Here is a 17508-nt window from a genome sequence, read left to right on the forward strand (position 1 = left end):
AAGAACAGGAAACTGATATTGATGAGATTGATACAACCCAGCAATCTTACTTGGATTTCACCAGTTTTGCATGCATTCATTTGTGTGTATGCAGTTCTGTGTAATTTTGTCACTTGTACAGATTTGATCGTCACCGCAGTAAAGACCCAGGACAGTTTCTTTGCAAGGATCCCTCATGCCACCCTTTCCAGCTACAGCTCCTTCCTTCCCTCCCCCGCCCCACCAACCCTGGCAACTGTCAGTCTTGGTCCATCTCTGTAATTTTGTCGTTTCAAGAATGTTGTGTAAATGAAATCATATAGGTGTAACCTTTTGAGATTCTTCATTTCATATGGCCAGAGGTCCATCTGAGTTGGTGTGTCTGTCAAGTTAGTTTTTACTGCAGAGTGGTATTTCATGGTTTTGATAGATCCATGTTTCTCTACCCAGCCATCCACGGAAGGACATTTCGGTGGGTTCCTGTTTTGGGATATTGTGAGTAGAGCTGCTATGAACATCTGTGGACAGGTTTTTGGGTGCACATAGGTTTCCATTTGTCTGGCAGAATTGGCCACAAATGGAATTGTTAGGCCATATGGTGAGTGCGTATGTAGTTGTACGAGACACTGGCTCACTGTGTTACTGAGGGGCTGTGTCATTGTACATTCCCACCAGTAATGTACAAGGGACCCCATTTCTCCACACCCTTGCCAGCGTTTGGAGTTAGTATTGATCTATTTTGACTTAGGGCAGGGGTCAGGGGGATTGGCTTTGGTTGGAGAATGGTGTTGGTGTTTGCCAGCTTTATGAGAAGTTAGTCCCATCCGTGGACCACCTGAGTGATACTTCTTATAATTCTTTCCCTTCTGTTTTTTTCCTGCCTCTCTCTTAACCTTGAAGGAACAACATCTATGATACGTTGTAATAGATTAAAGCCTTTCAAATGACTAACTTCCCTCAGGTTAAAAAAAAAATAAAAGACCGATCCTCAGTCGACAGAGACAAATAAGTGACTCACACGTAGCCTGAATCAAGATTCGATAGGGGAGAAAAGGAAGCCTGGAGAAAACAGCAAAGCCATCTGTGGTCATAAGATGCAGTGAACGCTGGGCTTGTGAAGTAGGCTACGCGTCTTCAGTATCCACAGTAAGGAAGAGAAACAGATGTATAGTGATCCCGGGCTGGGAACTACTTCGAGGGGGCTGTTATGAGGCTATAGAATTAAATGACTCACTGGAGAAAAGGGCATAAATGTCCATCAGTTTGGTCATCACCTTAGAAATAATGCCATAGTTTTGGAAATGATGTCACTGAGGCCCAGAACAGGTGAACTGCTCATCCGAAATCACCCAAGTTGCCACCTGTGGACAGAGCCCTGAGCCCCACCCGGCATGGCCTGGGCTCAGCGTGTCTTCTGCACAGCCACGTGAGGTGAGATATTTTTTGAAAGATTTTTGCCTTGACCTGTGTCTGGTATTTTTGAATCACACCTGCCATGCTCTGCTTTTCTTGGCATGCCATCCGATATAGGTTAGAAGCTTCGAAGTTGTTCCATTTTTGCTTTGCACACCCATCAGACTCTAGGGACTGGGGCCTGGAGAGCTGGTGACGTATCTCTGTATAGAACAACAGAGTGACTTGTCTACAAACCTTCCCTTGTCTTTGGATAGTTTTGAAGACTCAGAAGGAAAAAGAAGGGCTGAGCGTTAAAAAAAAAAAAAAAAGAAAACGGATTAGCCCGAGCAGGTTTTAAAATAGCAAGACTTAAAGTGATTCAATGTTAATTGAATATTGAGTAAGGAAGAGGTAGGGAGTTAATTGAATGAGTGAGCTTGGGGTTTTGGATAATTTTTTCATGATGTGAAGGAAATTATTACAGAGTTGGATGCAGATCAGGGGAGAGAGAGAGAGGCAGTGTGATCTTTGGAAGCAGTAAGTGAAAGCCATTTAGTTTGGTGGGAGAAACAGAAGCCTGTTGTACTGTTGGCTTTCCCTTTAAAATTCTGTTTTTATTGTTATAAAAAGTTACATGTTATCTGAAGAAAATTTAGGATCTATGGAAAAGCAAAAAGAGCAAAATAAATACCATCTATGATCTCATTATAGATAGTCACCACTGACATTTACTTCTCTACTTTTAGTCTTTTTCTATGAGTATATGTTAGTTATATATTTATGCATGTAGAGTGTGTTTATAAGTATAGGATCCTGTAGTTCAGAAAGCCACCTTAAAACTTAACACCTTCCCAATGCAATTTTAAATCTCTCTTCTGTTTTACGTTCTTCTATTAATGTACCCAATATTATTTCTCTCTTAAAAACAACACTGCGGGGACGCCTGGGTGGCTCAGTTGGTTAAGCGGCTGCCTTCGTCTCAGGTCATGATCCCAGCGTCCTGGGATCGAGTCCCACATCGGGCTCCTTGCTCGGCAGGGAGCCTGCTTCTCCCTCTGCCTCTAGCCTGCCACTCTGTCTGCCTGTGCTTGCGCTCTGTATCTCTCTCTCTCTCTATAACAAATAAATAAAAATCTTTAAAAACAAAAAAACAACACTGCGATGGACATTATAGCTTCACTTTTGTGCTTATCTGCAATTATTTCCTTAGGTCAAGCTTGGAATTCTAATGTCCAATGAAATGCATATTTTAGGTTTTTGATTTCTAGTGCCAAATTATCAACCTGGAAAAACTTACATCCGTTGACATTCCCACTTGGTTTATGGGGTTCCCCATATTTTTTCCAAAAATGGGCTTTATTATTTGTGTTTTCAATGGCTAATTTGATAAATGAAAAATTGTGCATATTTTCATTTTCATTTTTTTTTATTATGAAGGACATTATGTTTAAAAGAATATTTGGGTTTCTGTGTTTGTAAATTGCCTGATCATGTCCTTTGTTTATTATTTTTTTGTTTTCTTTTTTTTTTAAGATTTATTTATTTATCTTAAAGAGAGAGATGATGAGCAGAAGGGGCGGAGGGAGAGGGAGAGAGGGAATCTCAAGCAGACACCACACTGAGTGTGGAGCCCAACTCGGGTTTCGATCCCACAACCCTAAGATCATGACCCGAGCAGAAACCAAGAGTTGGACACTTAACCAGTCATGCCACTCAGGTGCCCCCAACTATTGTCTTTTCTACTGAGATGCTCATCTTTTTCTCATTGAGTTTTAAACTTTATTAAAAAACTAAGTCTACTTCACACATATATTTTTCTCTCTCCACCATTTCCATTTGGCCACCACGACTACTTTGTCCTGTCGAAGCCTTCCATACATATTTTAAAACCAAGCAAAAGGGGAGTTCTGCCTTCAACAACTGAATAGGCATTTTGGGACACCACATTATTGGACCACGTTTATCAGACATAGTAAGGTGCATTCTCACTCTGCATTATGAGGACAGGCAGAGATCAACTGTTACAGAAGAAAAATGAGAAGGAAAATTTTAACAAGCTGTTTTTTAAGCTGTTTTCTTTAGGAGACTTCCTCCACTGCCACAGATCTTGAATAACCTGTGCGTCAGTCATCCAGGAGCTGTGCTTCCTATGATTGATGAGCTTGGCTCTCCCTTTGGGAAGACCTTTTCATACTTGCTTGCATTTTTGCCTTAATGTCTTCTACAGAGCTAGTTCCATTGGTTGTTTTAGGAGGTTTTTTTTGTTTTGTTTTTCTCTGTTTTATTTTTTCCTTTTCTTTATTTCTTTCTTTCTCTCTTTTTTTTAAGATTCTTGACCTTTTGATCTTGGTGTTCTGGGTTTTGAATCATTTTCATTCTGGTTTGATTTTTTTTTTAATTTTTATTTATTTATTTTTATTTCTTTTCAGCATAACAGAATTCATTGTTTATGCACCACAGCCAGTACTCCATGCAATACGTGCCCTCCATAATACCCACCACCTGGGTCCCCCAACCTCCCACCCCCTGCCCCTTCAAAACCCTCAGATTGTTTTTCAGAGTCCATAGTCTCTCATGGTTCATCTCCCCTTCCAATTTCCCTCAACTCCCTTCTGATTTGATTTTTGTGCACTTTTGGCTGGAGTGTCTCATATTAATTTCTTTACTGGAGCGTTTTCTTGTTTTGTCCTCTTCTTCCTTCTCTTCCTTCTTTAGCAGCAAGTTTGACTTCTTTGTGGGGAACCTTGCCACCACATCCAAGAGCTGCTTGCTCTCTGGATATACTTAGGAATCTCACTTTTCATCAACTGATTCTGCATCTTCCTTTGGCTCTAAGTGCCGTCCACTAATATAGATGAGCCCCAAGCCACGCCTCAACCACAGGCCACAGGTGTTGTTATTTCAAAGCCCAAGGGAGTTAGTTGCCTGTACAGACATTTTGCAAGCTGCTAATGGGATCGGATTTCCCTCCTAATTCCTTGTCACTGGTCCAACAATGTATAGCTTGGTCTTTGGACCAGCCCTTCAACTGTTTTTAGAGATAACCGGTACTCACTTTATTTGTTATCGGCCTTAAAAATCATAATCTGTGTCAGTCTTAATTTACAACCAAAATGAGAGTTGTGGGGCCTCAGGGGGCTCATGTCCATCCTCATGACATCATGGGTGGGGTGGTGGCGAGCACAGAAGTAGGAGAGAAGACAGGCGGAGGAGGTCAGCGACTGCCACTCAACAGAGCAGTGGTGTATGACAGAATCATACCAGGGTTCTTACTGACTTTCAGTTGATTTGTGTTCATTAAGCATACTTTGTCTGTTTCCTGTGTTACCAACATGTTTTTCTTCATTGTCGTTGGCTTTTAATTTTGTTGATATACTGTTATGATAGTCGATACTTCTACAATACTTTGTCACAGTTCCTGTTTTTTTTTTTTAATTTTCATATTAACATTTTATTTTTATTCTTCAGGCTTCAGAATTATCTTTTTTTTTTTTTTTAATTTGTTTGATTGCTTTCATTTTTGAGGCAGTCACCTCTGTGACTATTATGATTACCGTCATTGGTATCCTACTTAGAGATGCCACCCCCATCCTTAGGTCATATAATATTTGTCCATATTTTCTTTTAGTTCTTTATCACCTAATCTTAAACCTGCAGTTTGTCTTACTTTATTTAAAATCTGTGGTTTATTTTAATGAAAGGGCTCATCTCAGGATACAACTTAAAAATATTTCAGTTTGTAAAGCAGCCAGTAGGGTGGTTACTCACCAGTACTGTTACTTTTCTATAGTGAATGCGTTTGTGTGCATTATGTCCATATTGCTAAATATTGTTATACATGTAACTGAGCTTGAACTCATTCCCCTGGCCACATGACAGGCCAGTAAGTCTAGTGGCAAGATGTTGGGGTAGGAAAGTGACTTTTTTGGAAAGTCGGAAAATAGATGATGGACTATTGTCCCAAAGAACCATCTTTCCTCAAAACGAACTTTGAAATTCTTTTATGTCAGGAAAAGGGGGAAGTGAGAAGGGATTGAGTCAAGAGGTTCCTGATGTCTGTAGACATTCAGGTGCCCACAGTGGTCTGTGGTAGGTTTTTGAAACTTTTCTGTCCTCGATCAGTTGATCTTGGGAGTACAGGAATATGGTCATGCTGTTGCGTAGATCTTAAACATAGCATCACTGTTTCTGTACATACATCCTTACCTCCTCGGGTGAGGGGGGGGGTTTTCAGTAAAGAGTGGTTTTTGCAAATCTTGGCTTTAAGCAAAGTTCCTTTGATGATTAAGAGGCCTACATGCAGGGCTAAGCAGAAGTTTCTAAGCTCTATCTAGGTCACAGCAGTAAGGGCAATAGAAGGAATAAGGAGTTAGATATGCTGAATTCCCCTGTGACAACTGCACCTGGGCCTGGGCCTCACTCTGAGTATCACTGTTTAATTGCATAAAAGTCAGGGCATAGACCTGGACCATCCTGGCCTTGAAGAAGTAAGAAGATCATTGGTGTGATGCTTCCTGGCACATTCAGATTTCTGGTTTGCGGCTCCTCAGAGACTTAAAATCATGGTCATGTAGTGTTTTCCTTGGGACCCCCGAGAACGATATGTATATTTCAGCCATTGGTCAGTGAGTCCATAGTTTGTGAGGGGCTCCCATGAAGGCTGCAGAAGAGGAAGGCGGAGACCTGCTGGTTCAGCCTCCATTCCCAGCTCTCCCCGCTGGGCAGATTGCAGAGTCCTAGACACCTGTGCACACAAATAGCACTTCTTCCGTGTTGCCCGACTCTGAATGCCACCAGCTGCAGAACAGATTGTTTCCTACTTTAAACTTTCTCTTTCCTTTTTCTTTCCTTCGCAGAGCTTCCAACGTGAGAACACATTCCATTTGTAGGCTCAGAGGACTCTTCCTATCGCACACAAACACGGACAGCTGTATCAGATTTGCTACTAGACAAAAGGGGACCCACCTTGTTGTTCCTGGGTTTGAGGTCCCTACGCTTATGTCTCATAAAGAAGAAATTCTGGTTGTCAGTAGACAGGAGGGAGTTTGGCAAGTAGGTGACCCAGATGAGGGGAGAGGGTGGGCAGAGAGAGGTATGAGGAATTCCACCCCTGTAGGAAATGCTTTCCATTCATGTTTTTGATTTGTTTTAAATTTTGGGAGTGACTCACAGGCACTTAGGAAGGTAACTGATTAAATTAACCTTATCAGTAATGAGGTTGCCTGACCTCCTTGCTAGCAGACAGCTCTGTGGCTGGTTGGAGTTTAATTGGCTGCCTGGTGACTGGTGAAAACAACGTGGGTTGAGTCCCACTTAAACAACTATATAGTACAACAATCTTACTATGTTATATCTTGACGTTATTAACATTAAGAAGTGGTGTTATGAATTATTTGTTTCTCTTATTCACACAAAGCAGACGTTCAGGACTCATTTTACTTAGACATAGTAAACTGGGATTGGGTGTGTTGAGTAAAGTGAATCCTTTGCCTGTTACAGGATAAATGTTGTAGCAATTGTCCTGCTCTGGCTGTACTGGAAACAATAAACAATAGCCTTCATACAATTTGATGTTCCTCAAATGCCTAGTTGAAGTTCAAGGGTTATAAAATCAGATTCTTGAGTAGTAGGATACAGAGTGCTATGGACTGAATTGTGTCTCCCCAAAATGCATACAATGGAGTCCTAACCCCAGATGTGATTGTATTTGGAGACAGCGCTCTTAAGCGATAATTAGGGTTAAATGAGGTCTTAAGGTTGGGCCCTAATCTGATAGGTTTGTGGGCCCTATAACAAGAGGGAGGAGAGGTCTCTCTCTCTCCACTTGCATGAACCAAGAAAAGGCCGTCTGAGAAGATGGCTGGGCCCTCACCCCAACTCTGCTGGCTTCTTGATCTGGGAATTCCAGCGTCCAGAATTGGAGGCAAATAAATTTATGTTGCTTAAGCCTCTCAGTCTATGATTTTTTTTTTTTTAATGGCAGCCCAAGCAGACTGAGACAAAAAGAAAGAAGATAGAGTGTGAAATTTGGCTCAGATGGGCACCTGCAGAAGCTGGAGATCAAAAGCAATGAGACTTTCTCAGTGAGGAACCCTTTACCGCCATAGCTCAGTGGACCTGGCATGGTCCAGTGGAGAAAAGACTTGCCTGGAGACACAAGGCTGAGTTTAGCTCTCAGCCTTTCTCCTAGCTCACCACGTGACCTCGCCCTGGGCTCAGCTTCCTCACCAGCATAAAGAAGTGATCGGGTTAGTTCTTCTTGATGTCCCCTCTAGCACGTTGAGAAGACCAGGTGGTGGTGCGTTTTCATTATTGGAGTGTTCCAGTGGGTCTCAGATGCTTTGGAGGTCCCTCGTGAGTGGATTATGGGATCCTTTTCCAAGAGAGCGATGCTAGCCAGCAGGACGATATTGTTTGATCTCTCAACCTCGAACTCAAAATTAATTTTGGGATGGGACATGGCCAGGCTAGGAAATATCCTCCCACCTCCACACCTCTGAATTAGGAGCCTTCTTAATCAATACAGATGATCAAATAGTGAAATTTCTGGGCATCAACATATGTGACTTGTAATCCAAACACAGCTCTGGCTGCATCTCCTCTGTCCCCTCACAGTTTCTTCACTGGGGCTCTCCAAGAATTAGTCTTGGTCCTGTCCCTTCTCCAAAGTGTGAAGTTGAACACTTCGCAAAAGATAGCCAATGCCAATAAAGTTGCTTGACCAACTGCAAACATTCGACTGTGTCCCACACGTGCACGTGTGCGTGCCCCTGCGTTCACATTTGTGTGCACGTCCTTATCACTGCAGGTCACGGCCCCACATAGGTGGGGTTTTTTTTTTTTCTTCTTTTTTCTCACCTATTGGGAACACCTGGGCCCTTTCAACCCTCTCTGTGAGTTACCTGGTCGTTGGTGTTGAGGACTGGGGTCTGTCACCACATGGGGTGTTGTGTGACAACTTCAGGGGCCACATGCTTTCCCTGGAATTGGGATCCTCAAACACATATTTACACACAAGATTCCCCGGATCCCCTGTTTCGAAAAAGCCACTAAGGCACATCTCCCAGCCACAAGTAGCTTCGTATGAGAGCTCCTGGAGGTTGTATCATAAAAAGCTGGTGGCTGTGAGTAGAAACTGCAGTTTATTTCAGGGGGTAGCCAGACGTCTCCTTGTTCCACACAATACCACTGACTAGGGTCGGGAAGGAACAGTTCTGTTAGGAGTTTGAGGGAGTGTCCTATGAGCGAGGGAGGGACCCAACACAGAGGGTATGTATGGAGTTCCAGAGAAGATGGCCAATGTTCAAGATGTGGCCCTTGGTAAGATTGTCTTCTTTCATCAGAGGTGAATAAACACATACCTCCAGGCTGTCCCAGAGTAGTAAAGAGAGGAGCTAGAGAAAACTGCAGCAAGCTGAGTAAGCAATTTTGTATCCAGAAAATTTCAGTACTCATACCTACTCTATTACATTTATAATCAACTTGATTTTAATTATGGACAAATAAAATAATTTGAAAAAAAAAATACAGTGAAGAGTTGGGAAATGAGAAGTCCAGTCGAATTAGCTAGTGAGGATGTAAGCTTGCAGTGCGGAAACGGCCTTCACATTCATGGTATCATCGATTCGGGGCATAGTTCTGTGTCGGGTCCATCTTTGTTTGCCAGTTGGGCTCCACCTACTCTCCGCCAATGAAAAATATCTGAATCGGGAGATTAAAGCTGCATCACAAAGCTCATCTGTGGCAGATGAGAGACTTAAATCCATGGTTTCTGACCCCTAAAATTTTGTTCCTACAAGGAATAGAATCGAATTGAGTTTGGTGGGTTTGGAGGCAGGTGGTTTTGGTGGGTTTTTCTCCATTCCTTTCTGACCACGTAACAGGGTCACTGCATAAAGGTCTTGCCCAGATCCCAGCCATTTCCCAGGCGCCTCTCACTCCCATGAAACACAGCCCGTGTCCCCACTCCCTGCTTTCTTTGGTTGTGTCACATGAACTAGATGTGAAGTGGGAACATGTACATCTTGGAGATCCAGTGACTGAGAGAAACACTAAGAAAGGAAGAGCCCCGGGGCACCTGGGTGGCTCAGTGGGTTAAAGCCTGCCTTTGGCTCAGATCATGATCTCAGGGTCCTGGGATCAAGCCCTGCATTGGGCTTTCTGCTCAGCAGGGAGCCTGCTTTCCCCTCTCTCTCTTTGCCTGCCTCTGTACCTACGTGTGATCTCTATCCATCAAATACATAAATAAAATCTTTTAAAAAAAGGGAAGGAAGAACCCCTCCTCCTTGAAGAAAAAACTTGCTCTTTTCAAAACTGAGACCCTTGGGGCCAAGATAATTTCTCACCATTCCTGTCAGTTTTTTCTTCTCCTTCCAGTTTTCCCACTGACCATTTTTAAAGTCATCTGGTGAAGGGGTTCTGGACTAAGAGGGTAAGTTCCCATGCAGCCTCTTAGTCAGTGGCTTGGGATCCCCATGTTTAGGGATGCTTGAGAGGGACAGTTACTTGGGGTAACGAAGGAAGGCCTCTTCTACAACATCTCTCTGCAGTTAGAACATATTTGCAGCACAACCTGTGAATGTGGATTAGGGCCTTGTCAGGGCCGCCATTATCACAGTGTGGCCTCAGCGGCGCAGGGCCCATGCCCACTCCATACCACTCCCCAACCTAGTCCATCCATGCACCAGATGATGTGGGGCCTGACATAGATACTGCGAGCTAGATGGTAGAATTTGGCGATTCATCAAATATTTATGGCCCGATAAAGCTCAGTATCTTTTTGGTGTCATTTCAAACATATTTTTTAGCTCCATTTTGTTTAGATACCATAATGGTAATTCTCAATTATTTAGGGGATGGTTGACTCTCAATTGCTTAGAGGGTGGTTGACTGAATGGGCTCTATGGCTTTCTTCCATTCAGTCCTTGTTCAACTAGTTTTCATTGAGCGCCTACTATGTGCTAGGCATGATGTGAGGCATGATGAGAATTGTATGCAAATATGAAACAGAAAATAAGACAGAGATCCTATTCTCAAGGACTTACCATTAAACAACTAATCCCCCTAAGGATGCATAATTACAACTAGCAAGTCTGCAAAAGGGCTGGTGGTCAGTGGCAGTGTTAATAAAGGATCTTTAAGTCCTGAGCTGCGTCAGGGAAGAGTTCTCTGAGCTACATAGGGAAGCCAGGACTGCGTTCTGAATGAAGAGTTTTCCAAGAGTCAAATAGCAAAGGGCAGGGGCAAAACCAAGTTTTCCATCCAAAGGAAGGAGTCTGTGCAAAGACCTCGCGGAGGCACGGTGTAGGGCCTTTTCATAGAAATGAAGGTCAGGAGGCTGAAACTTGGAGGAAGGCTGGCACAGGCCTGGGGCTGGAGAGATGTGCTGGGAATAAACCCCAAGAGCGCTTTTAGGCCACGTTAAATATTTATATCACGATCACAGGACATATGGTGAGCCATTGAAGGCTTTTAAGCAGGAGTGTGTGTGTGTGTGTGTGTGTGTGTGTGTGTGTGTGTGAATTAGATTTGTATTTTGGAAAGGAAATGATACAGAATGATACAGTGAGACCTTCACATGGATGGAGAGATAAGGAGGCTGTTACAGTCACTCTGAGGAGGGACAGTGGTATTTGGAACTAGCAGTGAAGAGGTGGGACATGTAGTGATGGATTAGATACAGGCCTGCGGGAGAGAACAGTGTCAAGGATAATGCCTAGATTTTTGGCCTATATACTCGGAAGGGTGGCCGTGTCATTTACTGTGATAAGGACCTGGAAGAAGGGCCAGGTGAGAGGGGAGTTCATGAGGTCAGTCTCTGTCTTAATATTAATGATCAGCTGCATAGAACAGAAAGCCCTTCTGGAGTGGCTGAAATAGTTAAGGGGTATGTGTGAGACACAAGACCAGGGGATCCAAGGCTATGCAAGTTAAGCCTTGTGAGGCAGCTCAACAATTCAGTGATGGTGAGGCTCTTTTAGCTGTCTGGGTTATTACCTACCTTGGTGGGTAGCCCTTTCACCTTTTGCTTCTTTATGATTCAAGATGGCTGCTGTGACCCTGCCCTTATACCTGCATTCCAAATAGAAAATTGGAGGCCCACGAGGTGAAGGGGTTTATCCTAGCAAAGATTTTCCTTTTTATTTGGCAAGGGATCTATACCTAGCAATTTGGCCTATATCACATTGGCTTGAATTAAGTTTTGTGGCCACCCTTAGCTAAATGGAGGTTTGAAAATACAGTATTTTAGCTTTCTGGCCTCTACAGGTAGAGGAAGGCTGAGGAATGGGGGCATGGGAATAGCTTTTAGGACTAGCAAATGTCTACTGCAGTCATGCTAGTGTTGTGTCCTCCAAGTAGAGATTTCCAGGAGAGAGTTAGATATACTGGCCCAGAGCTATACTTTGTTTCTCTTCTTCCTCTTGCGGGGAAAAGGTGACTTGATGACAGTTTTGCAATATGGCAATTAAGGCATATGTCCCATTTTCCCCATCTCCCCAAAACAAAAAGAAATCAGAAAAGCTTTATCCAAGAAATTTGATTAGCCAAAAGGATGATTTCATATTATGATATATTAATATCATATATTATTATAATATATATTAATATATTTCTATCTATATATATTAATATATATCTCTATATATCTCTCTAGATGTGTATATATATCTTATATCTATATAGGATATATTATATATGTTAGATATTTAGATATATATAATATATATAATATATATCTAGGATATATATCTAAATATCTAATATATGTTAGATATATATATCTAGGATATATATCTAAATATCTAATATATATTAGATATCTATATATATTAGATATATAGATTTATATATATATTAGATATCTAGATATCTAATATATATTAGATATATAGCTAAATATCTAATATATATAATATCCTATATATCGATATATATATCTAATATATATAGACATAATATATATATCTAATATATAATATATCCTATATATAATATATTATATATATTTATATATAGATATAAGATATATATCCATATCTAGAGAGATATATAGAGATATATATTAATATATATAGATATATATTAACTACTAGATTATTGTAGGGAGGTAACTAAAGGGCCTTTAGAAAAGGACCCCCCAAATTTGTATAGTCATGCTTGGAAATGGCATGGCATGGGCTTTCTGACCTTGTGCCAGCCAGCCAGCCTCTCTGATGGTGCATGAATCCGTAGCATTAACTCTTAATAATGCGGTCACTCTGGACCGCATCATATACTTTAATGCACCAGTTTTAAGGATGGTAATAACCTTCTTGCTTCATGGGACAAATCCCATTCTTTCCCATGCATTTTTTCCTTGAGAGGAGGTCATGAGGGCCAGGGTGGTGCCATGGCATTGGGGCTTCTCACTATGAGGGTGACAACCGAGCAGAGATGGAAGAAAGCAGGAGAAGGTGCCATGAAGACCTGTGGAGAGAGCAGTTCAGGCAGACGGAAGCAGGCTGCAGGTTCTGAGCTGTAGTAAGCAGTTCAATGCAGCATGAAAGAGGAGTAGCCCAGGAGAGAAATGGAATGTTAACACCAGACTTTCATTTTAAAATGTTGAGTGGACTCTGACAGGACACACAGGGTATAGAGGACTTTCTCTTTCCACTTCCACATTTGAGTCTTGTCACCTGCAAATCATTGCATTTCATTAAGCTGGCTCCTGGAATTTCATCTCATCAATCAGGCTGAATTGGGTATAGGTGATGGAAATCTCAGCTAACATTTATTTTTTATAAATGAAGTCTAGAGATAGGCATTCTGAGATTGGTTTAGCTACTCAATAGCATTTCTCTCATGGGTTTAAGACGACTACACTTAATCCATGCCTCACCCTATGGTGCTCCAAACAGGAAGGAAGGTGAAGCAAGAGAGAGAGAGAGAAAGAGAGAGAGAGAGAGAGGATGAAGAACCCTTTTACTTCTCCAGCTGTTTATAGGAGGAAAAGAATTCCTCAGCACATTCCTGCTTATGTCTCATGAGCTGGCCCTCAGTCAGCTCTGCTCCCCCAAAGATCATCAGCAAACAGGAATAGGATGGTCATGCCTGACCTGCACTGAGCTTGACTCATCCTCAGGGGCTGAGGAAGAAGCTTAGCCTCTCTGAGCTTGTTCTGACCAAACCAAATTGGTTTCTGTTGACTATGGAGGGAGGAAACATTGCTGTCAGGTAGGTGACCAGCGGTGTCTGTCTCAGGAGCATATTCATGAGTCTTCTCAAGAATGATCATAGAAGAGATCCCTATTTTCCTTTATGCTGTCACTGATCCATTTCCTGAGCACAGCTGAAGGATGGACTCACTCTGTCCTCATTTAGGTTCACTCCAGAAGCTGACATCAGACATTCATTCAAGTGCAGAGAGTCTCTTCAGGACGTACAAGAAACATAGACAGGGACATGGAAATTGACAGAAGGCTGGGAAAGCAGGAAATAAGGAGTGAATTAGGAAACTAGTTATCAAGGTGAGCAACTGGAGCTTAACACTGTAAGGGAAACTCTGGGAAATAGTAGAAAACACAAGCCTCAGAATTATTCCACTTGAGAGACGGGGGAGCTGAGGTATTTACTGTCCAACTGCCATTGGTCATTGGTTGAGGTCAGATTCTGAGATGCGCTAATTCCCCAGCACTCCTGGCTGGAACACATGAGCTGAGTGGTCTTCTGTGGCTCTGGAAAAACTCTTAGGGAGTCCAGAGATTTGGGTAATTGTTGGTGGAGGCCATCCACAACACAAAGAGAAGGTAGGGTCTAAAGGACATAGGAGGGGCACTGATAGCATTTGCCACATGCCCTACCTCAAATGCGCAAGAACCCCTTTATGGATAGGCACTCAAATGCTTTGGTGCAATGCTGGTAACATAGACCTGGAATGTTAACAGTGTTGAAATTGTGTGCCCTTCAAAGTGAGGATGGCCCAGACTTAAAATATTTTACTGACACAGCATCCTGCGTTGTCCTGTGTACAAATCCCCTGTCACATGCATTTTGATGATGTCAGATTGAGGACATAGATGACTTCCTCCATGTCATGGCATTTGGGCCAGTAGTCTTCATCATGACTGGTTTGTATGTTGGCACAATTCTCTCCAGTCCAGCAAATAGGACAAATGGTGAAGTCCTTAAGGAGTGCAGCTTATGTAACTCAGGGTGGACCAAAGAAGTGGAGGATGGGAGTTTGGGTGGCTGACTATTAATTTGATTAGAGTAGTCAGCCCAGTGAAAAATAATCCGTACTCCAAATTACAGAACCATAATCACATTTAAGGCCTAGAGATTTCCTTCTGTCTCCTTTGAATCCAAACGAAAAGAAGCATAACAATTTTTATTCAAAGTCTTTATATGGAGCATAAGCTGTTTTTATAAATGTGGAATAATTCATTGAGGATATAAGTTATGTTGAAGAGGCATCCTGAGAAAACCTTGCTTTTGATGTAATCTAGTCAAATGGGTGATTTTCTTCTTCCCGCTCCCCGTTACCTCCCCTCGTTCATTTTTGCCAAAGTGAGTTTCCATATGTTTCATCTAAATGACTCACATTCAGAGAAATCATTCAAATTATCTGTGGGCATGGATACTTTTCTTTCATTTGTGGCTTGAAGGTGGGTGGTCATAAGGAGTGGAAACGATGGCGGGCTCTTCTCCAAACCCCATCTCCTTTGGCTTGCTCTGATTCTCTGAGCTCTCTGCGTCTTTAACTCTATTCTATACCAGAGGGAAATAGCCCTTGTAAATTGCAAGGATTATTCAATTTCAGTCCACTTTAAGTGCCCTTAAAGGGAGACTGCACTCATGGCTTCTCAGGGGATGGGCAGTGCATCTTGCCATGGTTAAAGTGCTGGTTGAGAGGTTTTAAATCACATTTGTAGCTTGGGAGACTAATATTGGAGGCGGTCCTCTTCCTAAAAAGTAATGGCATCTGTATTACTGATGGTGTGGAGCACAGAGAGGTTGGGGGGAGATACCTGTTTAAAGGATGATGGAACCTTTCGAAGAGTGTCTTTCAAGGAACATAAACACCATATCCAGGTCACTGCATTTCACTCTTTTAGCCTGAGGGATGCATTTGTTCCCTGGGTCTACCATATATGCCACCTTACACTGGTCAACCTGAAATATACACAAATCTGAACTCACATGAGGCAGTGCACTAGCTCTATGCTTGTAACAGAGATCCTCTTTGTTAACTGAGTTTAATGGTGTATTTGATGTTCACCCTTCTAATCAAAGGTCACCTCTGTGAGTGAACATTTATAGAGCACTCCCATCTGAATGGCCTAGATATGGAAGGTTTATTCTTGAACTACCCCCTTCCCCCATTTTGTTGACATTTTCCAATGAATGGGTACACTGTCAAATGTTTTTGTGGATTTCATTGCTATTTGGGTTCAATAATCCCTATGGTCTTTTGGAAAAGACTCCATTCAATTCCACATACCCTATTGAGTACTGACTTTGTGCCTGACGCTGGAATAATAAGCTGGCCAGCCTGTCTGGAATTCTGCATAACTGCTAGGTTGTCGTATAGACCACCCACAGCCTCTTCCCACTGATGTTTAGCTCTGTTCCAGGAAAGAGAGAGACGGGACAGGGAAGGAAGGAAGGAAGAAGGAAGGGGGAGGGGGTGGAAGAGGAGAAGCCAGGAAGGCAGGGAGGGAGGAGAGAAGAGCGATAAAGGAAAGAATCAGGGCTCTAAAAATTTCATATCATTCCAAGCAGAAATCATGTCTGTGATAAGAATGCACTTGAAGTAGAGGCAAGCGTCCTGTCTTTCCCTACTGCATCTGTGAACATCATTCTGTTGGACGTCTTCCATGCTGTGGGCCGTGTGGTACACCCAGACTCTTCAACTTCAGCTCTTTTTCAATGTTTCTAAAATTGGTGACTCTGAAGTCCTTCTATGCAGATGAGGTGGCTCCAGTCCAAGCCTGGCTGTTCCTTTCTGCTCCAGCAAGCACACTGGCTTGGCTGGAAGTCTCTGTCTCCCTCTCCCTTCCTTCTCGTTCATTTCCCTTGCTGCTGGGCGGGATTCCTGCAGCAGCAACCCGGCCAGCCTCCTGAGATTGCTTTATTTCCCGGGCCCCAGTGTGTAGAAGCTGATTGTGGCCTGCATGGACATCAGAGCTGGAAAGCAGGCCAGGGACATTGTGTTTCCCTAGATGGTCGTTACAATTTTTTAATGCTTTCATTATTTAGACCCTACCTACTTCTAAAGTATCTTGGAGATGACTTAAAATAAAAGAAAGAGAAGTAATTAGGCTCTTATACCATGGATAAAAAAAATGAAAACTTATATAATATATGAAATGATAAACGTAGGCTAATAATAGCTATTATTATTATAGCACTAATTTTAGTAGTGGGTTTCTAGGCAGTTGAGATTTTAAAATGTAGAGAGGGACTGAACTTGAATTATCTGATGAGCAAAGGGTACATACTAATTCACCAGGAGGTGAGTTTTCTCCTGAAAGCACTGACTCTGAAATTTATTACCTGGATCCTTGTATACAGGCGAGACTCACTAATGAACGCTTTTCTCTCTCTCATTTTTATTGAAGTATAATTCACATGCAGTGTTACATAGGGACATTTGTAATGGTGATAGTCTTTATAGTGTAGCAATATCCATGATGTGTCTCTTTCTCTTAGAGTGAGAAAAGGTGATTGGTTCCTACAGGAGAATGAGGATACTTTCTAACTTTCAAGTTTGCTTCATCTGATCTGCATCTTATTCTTGCCAGGAACATGGATATGAGCTCTTTGGCAGGAAGCATGACCCTTGGCCCACTCTGTCTTCTGCCAAGGTAGTTTATAGGTTTCTCCTGCTTTCCCTGCAAGGGGATCTTGCCCCTGTTACATAGTTACTTTGTTACATGGTAAGGCCTTGGCTAGGAATTCTTTTACTTTTTTCCCCCCAGAGGAAGTTTACCTTTCTTTTTCCCCCAGCCTTTTAGAGAGATATAGTTGCCTAATACCGTTGTGTGAATTTTTTTTAAAGATTTTATTTATTTGACCGACAGAGATCACAAGTAGGCAGAGAGGCAGGCAGAGTGAGAGGAAGGGAAGCAGGCTCCCTACTGAGCAGAGAGACTG

General features: G+C 42.3%; 1 pseudogene; it reads right to left on the minus strand.

The window, feature by feature from the left end:
- Window positions 1-3388: 3388 nt before the first annotated feature.
- Window positions 3389-10017, minus strand: LOC131812149 (nucleophosmin-like; annotated as a pseudogene).
- Between the last annotated feature and the right edge of the window lie 7491 nt (window positions 10018-17508).

Source organism: Mustela lutreola, chromosome 12 (genome assembly GCF_030435805.1).
Source record: "Mustela lutreola isolate mMusLut2 chromosome 12, mMusLut2.pri, whole genome shotgun sequence".
Classification (NCBI taxonomy): Eukaryota; Metazoa; Chordata; class Mammalia; order Carnivora; family Mustelidae; genus Mustela; species Mustela lutreola.